Below are 12,516 nucleotides of genomic sequence, written 5' to 3'. Positions count from 1 at the left end.
ATGAATTTGTTTTCAACTTCTAAGAAATTGATGATCCCATTGTGTCAGAAACCTTTGTTGTCCTCACCCATTCTGCATATCATCTCTAATCCCCCCTCCTTTCTTTCTTTCTTTTTTTTTTTTTTATAAAAGATTTTTTTTGTTTGAAAATCAGAGTGACAGAGAGGGAGACACACAGAAAGAGATCTTCCATCTGCTGGTTCACTCCCCGGGTGACTGCAAAAGCAGGCTTTGGGCCAGGCTGAATCCAGGAGGCTGCAACTCCATCTAGATCTCCCGTATGGGTGGCAGGAGCATAATTACTTGGGCCATCTTCCACTGCTTTTTCCCAGTCACATTACCAGGGATCTGTATCTGAAGTGGAGTGGCTGGGACTCCACCCTGGATTCAGATATGGGATGCTGCTGTCACAGTAGCAGTTTAACCATGCCAACCCTATCATTTCTGATTTCTAACTTAGGAGGACACAAGCATCCATGCATTTCTCCCTGACAGTATCTGTTTTCTCAAATTTACCAGGACTTGTTGCTTTCCGCCTGAAGATTCTCTTGACTTTGCTGGTGCCAGCCGTAGCTCTCTCAACTCATGTCACACAGTTTTGAAGTGTTGGTAAATTAACACATCTGGAACCCTTCAACCAAGGGGCAACAGTAGGCAGTGGATGAACACTCCTGCTTCTTATCCTATGAAAAAATAATTTTGTAGGCCATATTGTGTCTTTTCAAGAAGTCCCAAGGAAACAGTTCTGTTGCCCACAGCAGTAACATCAGTAGCACAATTAAGATCATCTTCCACATCCTTTTCCATCTTCCCTCACTACTTCTCCCTAGAATCCCCTCCCAAATAATCAGCCTTTATAGAAGTGGATATCATAGGTTTTGGTTTTGGGGGCGTTCAAGCTAAGAAGGTCGATGTGAGAAAAAAGACTAAAACAGGGTTACTGTCCATTGTGATAAGTAGGGTGGCCTGCACCCTGGCTTGCTCTGACATCACAATTTTAGAGACATTGTCATGGAACTAGGATCCCTGATTTTAATAGGAATGACAAGGGTCATAGGATTCTAGAATAGCAGAAGACCTAGGGAAACATTTAGCTCACAAACTGAAGCTTATGTAGTTTCCATAGCTAGCAGAAAAAAAAAAAATCAGAGTGTCAAGCAGGTAACCTTGACCTTCAGGCTTGTATTCAAAGTGTCCCTAAGGGCAAGACAGAAGACAGCCTAAGCATATTATTTGCCTTGAAACCAGAAAAACAGAGGAATTAGAAGGGAAAATGCTGACCTCAGCTGTTTCTCTAAAAGTAACCTCACTACTGGAACCATCAGTTGTGTGGGACTCGGATACCTTGAGGAAGAACCCTGTAATGCAACTGCATGACTCTTAAATAGGAGTTCCCCCAATTACATGTCCTATGGGTTCTGAGCCGTCATCCCCAGGACTCACATATACACACAGTGTGGAAAGTAAATCAATAGATCTTCAAGGGCTCTTTGGCACAGTAACTAAATTTGACACTAGTACCAAGAGGCTTGGTGATAAAAGGAGTTCTGGCCACAGTTTGTCTCTCAGCATGTCCGTTGAGTCTGTGGACTACCCAAGGGCACGTACTTAACAGCTGACAGAGCCCTCTCTGATACTGGGTAAAAGTTATGGTGGGATGGGCCAAGTGGAATATTTTGGAATCTGTCCTTCCAGGTCCAAGATAGAAAATCAGAAGCTTATTTCACTTGGGGTAGGGAGTACAGTATGGGGGTCAATGGTTGCACGATTGGTAGAGACATTAAAAATATGATGACTTCTGTCATTTCTCCATTCAGTTTTCCAGCCTCTGAAGAAATTGGGTGGATCACAGTGTGTGTTGGTGAACCACTGTGAACTTACCCAAGAAGGGGATACATTTCTGGATACATATAATTTATCAAAATTGGACCATGAAGTCACTCATCCTGAGGCTATTGCTGATCGTCATCTTATCCCTCTTGGACCATTCTATTACTTTTAATGAGTCTCTTTTGTGATAAAAGTTTTTTTTTTCTATAGTTGTGTCTTCAGATATCAGATGATGGGCTACTTTGGCTTTATTTCCTGTAGTGTAATTGCCCTATATCCATCCACAGCAATTGATGACAGTAGCAGTGAAGGTATTGGGGCTCCTCTCAGACCCATCCAGGTATTCACTGATCTTGGTAGTAGCCTGTGGGCAAAGTCACACTAGCTGTTAGTGTACTGTTAGCGGGGTCATGAGAACACAAGCTCAAAGGTCATGCTGAAAAGGTCACTTGGGTACTCATGTTGGTCAAGCTGTGGTCAGGGGTTAGGTAGCTCTGGTCAAAGTCCAGCAGGGACACACACAAGTCCCTGTGCTGCCAGCCCCAGGTTTCTATGCAATGGCTTGGCCTCCATCTACCTTTTCTTCCCCCAAGCAGAAGGAAAGCTTTTCCATATTATGCTGCCTGGGCTTGGGGGAGGAATGTTGTCACCAGTCCTGTAGCTACCAATGTCACGATGCTAAGTCATACTCAGAGCCCAAAGGCTACCAAGAGTAGCCCAGCGCTGAGGATGGCCAGGGTTGCTATGGGGTGCCTGCTGCTGAGGTGAATGAATAGCCTGAGGCTGCTGCAGCCAATCCCAGGTGGTGCTGAACAAGAGGTATATCCATTGACTGGGGCCACGGATCACCACCTGAGACCACAGCAGGCCCAGAGGCCCTGCCTGTAGGTACTGGCTTGGGAACAGGGACCATTTGAATCTTCCCAGTGGTTTTTCCAGATGCAATTCTGGGTTCACTTCATGGCCCACTGCCCCATGTTTGGAGATTTGATCCTTGCTGTCTGTAGAAGGGGTGGTGAAGACAGTCCCTTGGCACCTGCTGACAGTAAGCTGGGTTCACCTAAGACTTGCAGCGACTGGGCCCCATGCTATTTTGCATATGCATGCCAAGTACATGAGAGGCGGGGGGACAATGCGGGCTGAAACATTCATCTATCCTATAAAGACACAGATTTCTGCCCGATATTTTTCAGGCCTTAAGACTGTCTGTGAGTACTAGTTTGGGGATAGAAAGCCACTAGACTATTTCTGGTGCTGAGTCTTACTCCAGTGCAACTGATCTGTCTTATTCCCCAGTGGTTGAGGACTTACCTTTTCTGTCTGCCTGAGGCTGGGAGAAGGTTGGTAAATGCAGTCTGTTGGCTTTCCAGGCTGACTCCAGGCTGGGTTGCACACCAGTCTCACAGTTACCTGGCTCTCCATGGTCCCAGGGATGAGTGCCAAACCTGAATGATGCTGACAGCTCTATGGGCCAACATGAATCTGTTCTATCAGAGCACATGTCTCTGCCTGATGCTGGGGCATGTCTAGAGGCTGCACCTATGAGCACTGGCCTGGGGTAGCTGTATTTCTGGTGCTGAGTTTCACAGAGGCAGGCCTGGCAGTGAGCTTCAAGACAAACTATTAAGCTTATCTTCCTACCCTAGTCTCCAAGGATTGGAGTCTTGCTGTGCTGTCCATCAGAGGTTGGGGAAGGGGTGCTGGATGTTGTCCTTGGCTATCTCTAAGGAAGGTTCAAAAGGCTCAGTCTGCACTTATTGGTTTGGGGGCAGAGACCGTGGGGTGTTCTGTCCAACTCCAGAATTCACCGTAGCTGAGCTGGTAGTGGGTTTGAAGTCTGATGTGCAAACTTTATTCCTTCTCCCTTTCCCAAGCAGGAAGTGACTCCGTGATGCTTTCTACTCGGAGCTTGGAGAGGGATGACACAGTGGCTCCTCACTTTCTACTTTCGTTAATGCATTTTTAAATTTATTGTGATTGTACTAAGGCCGGGCACTATGCTCTCTCACTTGGCTTCCATAGCTTTTATGAACGTGACTTGGTGAGTGAATAGCTGCTCAAGTTGGTGTCTCTGTGGTGTGATGGTCGGAGCATCTTACTCAGCCACTGTCTTCCTTTGCGCTTTGCTTTCTTGGTGCTACAGAGGCCTGAAGGATTTCATTGCCCCCTTTCCCCTGACACACACATAGACACATGCTGATATTCACAGGCACATGCAGCTGCCCTTGGAAGATTTAAGGTAGTTAACATTCTTAGGCAATAATTCACCAATGGGAATGTGTACCTGTGGATAAATGCGCCTACCTTCTGTCCTCCAAGGGACAATTTGGCAAGACATCCCTTAGGCTTCTCAGAATGTCTTAGGGAATCAGGTCTGTGACCCAGCATGATGCTAAAGCCACCTCAGTTGGCTTTTTATCCTCCCCTATCTCATTCTCTCTATTCCCTCCCTTCAGTGTCACCAGATCACCTCCCAAGTATGGTACCTGTGCTCAAGGCCTTGTCTTAGGCTCTGCTTTCCAAGGAATCCAGGTAAGACACTTGTATTCATTTCTCCTTGCCCCTTTTTATGTTCATTTAGTACTTATAATAAGCCGGCACCATTGTGTGTTGTAGGTAAATCAGTGCTCATGGACTTGGTATTACAACAGATTAAAGCACAGGAAGTGATAAACAGTACGGAGATCACTGAAGCTGGGAAAATGATTGCAGAGATTGAAGGGAGGCAGCACTAGGAAGTTGCCATTTGATGAAGGAGATGGAATTTGTCCTGTGCATTGCTGGGGGCTGTGTTTTCCAACTAGCCAAGGAAACGGCCCTGAGAGCAAATGTGGAGCTGCAGGGTTGACACTGAAATTCTTGCTGTTAGCTGAAAAAGCAGAGCCTGGCCTAAAAATCAAAGTCGAAGTTTATTCAGCAACTTAAACTGAGGATTTAAACCCAGAAACCACTAGTCAGTGGTCTGAGCAGGCTGTTCCACACATCAATTTGGTTACAGGTTTTACACTTTTCTTACAGAGTGAGGATGTGAAACAAGTCAGATTTAAATTGTGCAGATGTAAGTGTGCTTATCAATCACATTGAAAATTGAATAACACCAGCTAATAGCTAACAGACGTGATCTTTGATTCAGGAAGTACATTACATTCCAATAATCCCTCCCACTTTGGGTGTTATCTATATGCAGGGAAAGGCAAACATTAATCTCTTTTTCTGCAATGGCCTTAAGATGTAAAGCTCACTCCTTCTTAAGGTACAGTAGATGTTTTCTAGGTCAGGGTTGAAGTCTCTTTGGAAGTTCTGTTACCTGAGAGCCAGCTGTGGGGTCTCTTCATTGTATGGATGGCATCCTTGCTGACTTTATGTTCACAGCAAAAGATGAGGTCAGAGAAGTGATAGATATTTTGTCCTATAGGGTCATGTAGGCTGTTGAAGAAAGTTAAATGAGATGAAAAATCACTGGGGTATTCTGAAAGGAAGGATCACATGATCAGACTCATGTTCTGATAGAATTATTCTGTTTGCAGTAGAGGAGCAAAGGTAAAAATAGAAATGCCATTGAAACATCCTGCAAGAGATGATGGTGGCTTCGATCAGAATGTGAGAGTGGAAGTGGTGAGTGCTGGTCAGATGATAGTATATGTAGAAAATAGAGCCAATAAATTAACAGATAGATTAGATGTGAGATATGAAAATGAGAGAAAGTAAAGAAAACTCTTGAAATTTTTGACCTGAGCCATTGGAGGGATGAAATAGCCAATAACTGAGATGGGGTAGACAGTGGGAGGAACTGGTGTTCCTATTTAATCAAAATACCTTTTAAACATTCAAGTGATGGTGTCTGAAATGTAATTGAATTTTTGAGACTGACATTCAGGAGAGAGATACTAGCTGGACTTGTGGATTCCAGAGTCATTAGTGAACATGATATTTATTTTATTTTTATTTTTATTTTTTTTTATTTTTTGACAGGCAGAGTGGACAGTGAGAGAGAGAGAGACAGAGAGAAAGGTCTTCCTTTTGCCGTTGGTTCACCCTCCAATGGCCGCTGCAGCCGGCGCACCGCGCTGATCCGATGGCAGGAGCCAGGTACTTCTCCTGGTCTCCCATGGGGTGCAGGACCCAAGTACTTGGGCCATCCTCCACTGCATTCCCGGGCCACAGCAGAGAGCTGGCCTGGAAGAGGGGCAACTGGGACAGAATCCGGTGCCCCGACCAGGACTAGAACCCGGATTAGCCTAGTGAGCCGCGGCGCCAGCGTGAACATATTTAAAGCAACAAGTCTGCATGCCATCTCAGAGTACAGTGAGATACCAGGGAGAAGAGAGGAGGTTCAAGGGCTATCTCCAAGAGAAGAGGTTGGCAAGATAAGAGGAAATCAGCAAAGGAGATTGAGAATAGGCAGCTGTTGAGTAGTTGTATCTGGGAGTATGTGGTCTTCTGAGACCCAGGCGAGGGAGTGTTTCAAGGAGAAAGCAGTGATCCCCCGTGTCCACCTGTGTTAACTGTGCCACCTGGTGATGTGTCTAGGAAGGATGATCTTGCACTGTAAAGATCTGGCTCTAGGTCAGACTAAATGTAAATTCCTGTGCCACTACTTGCTTGTTCAGTGTCTTTGTGAAAATTAACTTAAATCCTCTTGAATCTAGTCTTCCCATCTGTGAAATGATAATGCTAATAATTACTTGGATGATACGATGATTAAGGAAAGGGGGGTTAAAATGGTTAAATTGTTAGCATAATTCCCATCACCTGACAAACATTGTTAACTATTATTCAATATTAGGTTGTTTCCAGGTTTGGCTATTATTCATCAAGGTGCTGTTGAACATTCATGTACAAGTATTTGTGTGGATCTAGGTTTGCATTTCTTGTGGGCATATACACAGAATGTCTTTGTTATGTAGTGGGTGTTCATCTGGCTTTTTAAGAAATCACTAAACTATTTCCCAAAGTAGTTGTACTACTTCACATTCCCACCAGTAGTGGATGAGAATTCTGATTGTTTCCTATTCTTGTCAAAAAGACAGATATGAGTAGTCTACATTTTAGCCATTTTAAATAGGTGTGTGATAGTAAGTCACTGAGGTTTTAATTTACAATTCTGCAATGACATATGATATTAAGCTTTTCATGTACTTACTTATTGAGCATACATTTGTATGTTTTATTGACTTCTAAGTATCTTTTTTGATAAAACTATTTTTGAAACTTTCTGCCCATTTTTTAAAATTTATTTTTAAGGAATACAAATTTCTTAAGTACAGCTTTAGGAATATAGTTATTTTTCCCACCATACCCGCCCTCCCACCCACACTTCTACCCTTCCTCCTTCTTATCCTCTTGCCAGTTCCATTTTCCATTGTGATTCATTTTCAATTAACTTTGTATACAGAAGACCAGCTCTATACTAAGTAAAGATTTCAGCAATTTGCACGCACGCACATACACACACACACACACAAACTGAGAACTAGTTTTACAGTTAGCTCTCATAGTGCAACTCATTGAGGATGGAAGTCCTGCATGGGAGATAGTACACAGTGACTCCTGTTTTTAATTTAACAATTAAAACTCTTATGTATGATGTCAATGACCATCCAAGGCTCTTGACATGAGCTGTCTAGGTTATGGAAGCCTTTTGAGTCCACAAACTCCATCAGTATTTGGACAAGTCCAAATACTTCTCCCTTCAGAGAAAAGTACATCCTTCTTTGATGGCCACTTCTTTTCACTAGGGTCTCACTCACAGAGATCCTTTATGTAGAACATTTTTTGCCACATTGTCTTGGCTTTCCATGCTTGAAATGCTCTCATGTCTGCCCATTTTTTAAAACTAGGTGTTTTCCTACTAACTTTGTCTTTGAGTATCTGGCTTATTTCACTTAACATGATGATCTCCAGTTCCATCCATTTAACTGCAGATGTTAGGATTTCATTGTTTTTATGGCTGATTAATGTTCCATTTCTTCTGTGTACCACATTTTCTTTATTCATCTTTTGATGGACACCTAGGTTGATTCCATATCTTGGCTATTGTGACTAAATGGGAATGCAGGTATCTCTTTTTTCAAATGCTGATTTTAGGTCCCTCAGATATATACCCAAAAGTATGATAGCTGGGCCAAATGGTATCTCTCTTCAATTTTTTGAGAAAATTCCATACTGTTCTCTGTAATGAGTATACTAATTTGCATTCCCACCAACAGTGTATAAGAGTTTCCTTTTCTCCACATCCTTGCCAGAATTATATTTTTCTCTTTTTGATAGTAGCAATTCTAAATGGTGTGAGATGATTCCTCACTGTGGTTTTGGTTTGCGTTTTCCTAATAGCCAGTAATCTTTGAGCATTTGTTTCCTGTATTGGTTGGTCATTTGTATTTCTTCTCCTGAGACATGTCTATTAGATCTTTTGCCCATTATTAACTGAGTTATTTGTTGTTGAATTTTCTGGGTTCTGTATATATTGGATATTAACCCCTTGCCAGATGAATAATTTGCAAATATTTTCTCCCATTCTATCAATTGTCTCTTTGTTGATTTTTTGCATTGCTGTGTAGAAGGTTCTTAATTCTATATAGTCTCATTTTTCTATTTTGGCTTTGTTTCCTGTGCATTTAGGGTCTTATCCTTTGCCTATTCTGATGTCCTGAAGAGTTTTCCCTGTTTTCTTGTAGTAGTTTCAGCTTTCAACAATTAGACCTTTGATCTGTTCTGATTTGACTTTTGTATAGGGTGAATGGTAGGATGTCTTGTTTCAGTCTGCTAAATATGGATATCCAACTTCCCCAGCATCCATTTATAGAGTCTCTATTCTGCCCCGTTGGTCTGTGTGTCTGTTTCCATGCCAGTAACATGCTGTTTTGGTAACAATGGCTCAGTAGCATGTCTTGAAATCTGGTATTATTATGCCTTTGTTTTTGTTATTTCTGTTCAGCATTATCTATTTATTTCCTCTGTACTACAGAGAAAAAGTTTCTACTGTAAATACAATTAAATGAAGATTGGAGAGGCATATGTTGTGGCAATTTTCTTAAATTTTGTTCCACACATCATTTAGATATAAAGTTTAAGGAAATAATTACTTTTTTAAGTTTAAAAGCTAATGTCCTTAAATTGAAATATTATAATCAATGACCAGAAAAGCAATTGAAAAAATATTGTGATAAATTTAAACCCTAGGAAAATGTTAGCCCGTTTTTTGGATGAATTACTTTTGTTACTAATGACTGTTATGATGCATTGCTACATATGTGCCTCTAAGATATTCATATATATTCTTGTTATTCTTCTACAGAGGAAGGGAAAAGTAAAAGGGTGAGATTTAATGAGAGGAAGATTTTTCTCCTAACTTGGTCTTAAAAATGAAATTTTTTCTTATACAAAATTTGTATTCAGCTGTTTATTGTGAATTGTTTCTTCTTTGAATCATATATATTGCATCTATGGTTGCCAATCTGATTATCCCATATTACAAAAATTTAGTGTCTTTCTACTGGAGTTGTTACTGGGTTATTGTTCATTTTGAGGGTATAATAAAGTCCATAAATTGTTAACATGACTGTTGAATTTAAAGCAACTAGCTAAAGTCTCTTTTCCCAATAATCCTTTTAACATCTTCCTTCTCCACCTCTGAAATTCTTTGAATCAATTTTCATTACAAATAAATAATATATGACTGTGTTCAGCTGCCTTTAGTTTGATTTCAATGCAATAGTTTTTCATAAAATGAGCTTCTCTGTGGGTCTGTGTGCAGGTATGGCATGTATGTCTTTATACATATTCTAGTTTGCTATTATTCTTCTAATAATCACACAGTGTGATTATTTTGATGTGATATCGGTCTAAATGGCAATGTAATTTCTTTTATAAATAGAATGACCTGCTTTCATAAATATAGACATTTAGGATTATCTGCAACAGGGCTGTTATAGAAAGGGAAATTCTACTTCAGATGCCTTCTTGTAACAATGGCCAATTGGACTAATCGGGGTAAAAACAGAAGTAGTTGGGATCAACATAATCTGGAGAAAAATAGCAGCATTTTAGTTGATTCCACTTTAGCACACCATGAGAGAGAAGCTTGTGTGATTTTTTATCCCTTGTTTTTCATTTTGGGAGTCTTAATTTGTTAAAAAAAAATGTAATGGATTAGTAACTGTATTTCCCAGGCTTTTGAGATAACAGAAGTTCCACTGACATGTGTGGCCATGTAAATAGCAGAGGGACAGGGCATGAGCAAAACTAACATCACAGTGCACTTAAACATCAGGCACAAGCTCTGTTTTCAAGGTGTTGCTGTTGAATGTGACCTTTGTGAAGAACACCTGATTCTGAGCACTAATACTACACTTCAGTTTAATAAATAACTCTCAGATTGTCTTAAAGGCCATCCTTCATAAGAAGAATTTGCCCATGCTGCATGTTCTCATGTATTTAGGATTGTTTGGGTGGAAGTATTTTCTATGACTATCGATATTGGCTCTGAGACATGAATGTCTTGGTCTTCTTCCTTTCAAGCCAATTGATTGCACAGTATTTTCAGTTATCTGAAAGAGTGAGTTATGTGTTTTTGGGAACTGACTTTAGGTGTACTCTAATACTTTACTTCTTACCTATCAATGTTTTAATTACTTTATGTACATTTGAAAAAGAAGAGTATATTTGGATAATTTATGTAGCCAACTCAGTTTTGTACTGAATTAGCTGCATTAAACCAAGTAATCCCTATAAAACAGATTCTGTTTAATCAGAAAGAAGGTGGAAATGAAAAGCTTCATCTTTGGTTCAAGTCTAAGGATGCTACTGGGTTAATGATTTTGCCGCTGCACAGTGTGACAGCTTGTTAGTTAATAAATTTTCAAAGTGGTCATGAATAAAATGAATTAGATTTGTGGTTTTGAAATAATACTTAGGACTAGCTATGGATATCTGTTAACTTCCATATATTGCTCTATGCCAAGCACTTGGGCCATCTTCCATGGCTTTTCTCAGTCCATTAGCAGGAAACTGGATCAGAAGCAGAGAAGCTGGGACACAAACCAGTGCCCAAGTGGGTTGCCAGTGTCATAGGCAGTGGGATGCCAGCGTCATAGGTGACGGCTTTACCCACTATGCCAGAGCACCAGCCCCTACAACTGCTACTCTTTAAACTTTTAAATGTATCCTCATAGTTCTGATTACTAATATCATCAGACCATTGAGCATGTTAGTTACTGGCATTGCTAAAATAAGTAGCAAAAATTTTTCTAGAAACCTCCAGCTATGACTTAACATGTACAATTTAATTTTGAATGAAATATCTAAAGGCCTGAAAAATTAAAGGTAAGGATATTTAATATAGAAGTGACTTCAAGACATGAGCAGGAGGATCAATTCTCTCACATCTGTGGATACATAAGGATGAATCTTGGTCTGGATCTCAGCTTTGGAAATTAATCAGACACTTGGGGACTCTTGGATTGTTATTTTCCCTTGCACCTCATCAGTAAGCTATGTATCATACTACTGGTCAGAGAAAATGCCCCAGATATATTTTATTCTGTCAATCATGGGATTCTTTATTTAATGACTTCTATGTGTTCTCTTCTTTATATTTTAACATTACTTATGATTATGAAATATATCCAAAGTTCAAGAGTTGCCGAAGTGTATATAATGAAAAGTTGATCACACACCCTGTTCTTATTCATCTAATCCACCTCTCCTACGGCTACCAAAAATAGCAGTTTCCAGCAATATTGTATTAATAAGAAATACAGATACATCTATTTCTTCCATTGAAAAACTTAAAACTTAAAATGGTAGCATAATACATAATTGCTGGTTTTTCCCATTAAAGCACCAGCCTGTCTGTATCAATCTTGGTGCAAAGGCCGTGAGTTGTTGTACAAGAAACCTTTTCCAGGCATGACTAGTTTCTGGGTCTATGCTTTATTTTATGAAATTATGCATTTTTCAGATTTTTGACTTTAAGCAGTGACAACACATGCCATCAGGCAAGCTTCCTAAGGGTTGGTTGGCATCTGTGAACATCTGGAAAGTATTACCCTATCCCATTGTCTTGCTCAAATAGGTATTGGTTGAATGCATCAATTAATCATAAACTCTGTCAGGACCAATATCTTCACTGACCTATATGAATATTTATGATGTTAAATATTATTGGTAAGAATATACCCAGTTGTAATGTTTCTCCTTTTGAACCTTCATTCATTTTGCTTGGCCTGCTTAAGTTGTGCCCTCTTCTCCCATTTTCCTCCAAATCCTACATCTTCCAAATTTGAAATCTACTCTTTTACATTACATTATTGCCTCTTTCTCTTTCAAATTTGAATGCCATTATCTAGAATGCCTTTCACTGCCCTAGAAATCCCCTGTGCTCTACATGTTCATACTTGCCTCTTCTCTGAGCCCTGATCTTTTTCCATCTCCATTGTTTTTCCTTTTTCTTCAAAGCTATATAGCTGGAATCGTACAATGTGTAGCCTTCCCAAGTTGGTATCTTTTGCTTAGAAACTTGCATTTTAAGTTTTCTCTATGTCTTTTTGTGGCTTGATGGCTCATTTCATTTTATTGTTGTATAATATTCTAGGGTGTAGATGTATCAGAGTTTGTGTACTCACTAAAGACATCTCTTTTTTTTTTAAGACTTTTTTTTTCCTTTAGGCAATGTTTAATATTGAT

This window comes from Oryctolagus cuniculus, chromosome 5 (genome assembly GCF_051225735.1).
Source record: "Oryctolagus cuniculus isolate XC-2025 breed Fujian yellow rabbit chromosome 5, ASM5122573v1, whole genome shotgun sequence".
NCBI classification, from domain to species: Eukaryota; Metazoa; Chordata; class Mammalia; order Lagomorpha; family Leporidae; genus Oryctolagus; species Oryctolagus cuniculus.
This window is presented reverse-complemented; position numbering follows the sequence as displayed.